Source organism: Arachis stenosperma, chromosome 2 (assembly GCF_014773155.1).
Source record: "Arachis stenosperma cultivar V10309 chromosome 2, arast.V10309.gnm1.PFL2, whole genome shotgun sequence".
Taxonomy (NCBI): domain Eukaryota; kingdom Viridiplantae; phylum Streptophyta; class Magnoliopsida; order Fabales; family Fabaceae; genus Arachis; species Arachis stenosperma.
Genome location: NC_080378.1, coordinates 54,349,636 through 54,350,674, shown reverse-complemented (window position 1 = coordinate 54,350,674; position 1,039 = coordinate 54,349,636). Strand labels below are relative to the sequence as shown.

At 38.8% G+C, this 1,039-nt stretch overlaps 1 non-coding gene across 1 annotated transcript; it reads right to left on the bottom strand.

The window, feature by feature from the left end:
• Positions 1-709: 709 nt before the first annotated feature.
• Positions 710-813, bottom strand: LOC130964494 (small nucleolar RNA R71). Its single transcript, XR_009080585.1, has one exon. It is a non-coding gene; the product is annotated as a small nucleolar RNA R71 (small nucleolar RNA).
• Between the last annotated feature and the right edge of the window lie 226 nt (positions 814-1,039).

The window sequence follows — 1,039 nt, the reverse complement described above, 5'->3', positions numbered from 1 at the left end:
ACTAACATTCCTCCTTCATTGTCAATTCAAACTCCATCTCTCTTTGTGTGTTCGAATTCTTCCTTACCTACCTCATCCTTCCATTCTTGTTTTCCTCTGACACCTTAAGGAATCTCTATACTGTGACATAGAGGATTCCATATTTTTTTGTTTTCTTCTCTTTCATATGAGTAGGAACAAAGATAAAAGCATACTTGTTGAAGCTGATCCTGAACCTGAAAGGACTCTGAAGAGGAAGCTAAGAGCAGCTAAAGTACAAAACTCTGAAGAGGACCTCACTGAAATTTTCGAAAAGGAAGCAGCAAAAGAAACAATTATGGCCGAACCAAACAATAATGCAAGGAAGATGCTTGGTGATTTTACCACACCAACTTCCAAGTTTTATGGAAGAAGCATCTCAATCCCTACCATAGGAGCAAACAATTTTGAGCTAAAGCCTCAATTAGTTTCTTTACTACAACAGAACTGCAAGTTTCATGGACTTCCATCAGAAGACCCTTATCAGTTCTTAACTGAGTTTTTGCAGATCTGTGATACTGTTAAGACAAATGGAGTTGATCCTGAAGTCTATAGGCTTATGCTTTTCCCTTTTTCTATAAGAGATAGAGGTAGAACATGGTTGGACTCACAACCTAGAGATAGCCTAGACTCTTGGGATAAGCTAGTCACGGCTTTCTTAGCCAAGTTCTTTCCTCCTCAAAAGTTGAGCAAGCTTAGAGTAGATGTTCAGACCTTCAAACAAAAAGATGGTGAGTCCCTCTATGAAGCTTGGGAAAGATACAAGCAGCTAACCAAAAAGTGTCCTTCTGACATACTTTTAGAATGGACCACATTAGATATATTCTATGATGGTTTGTCTGAATTTTTCAAGATGTCACTGGACCACTCTGCAGGTGGATCCATTTACCTAAAGAAAATGCCTGCAGAAGCTGAAGAACTTATTGAAATGGTTGCAAATAACTAGTTCATGTATACCTCTGAGAGGAATCCTGTGAGTAATGGGACGCCTCAAAAGAGAGGAGTTCTTGAAATTAATGCT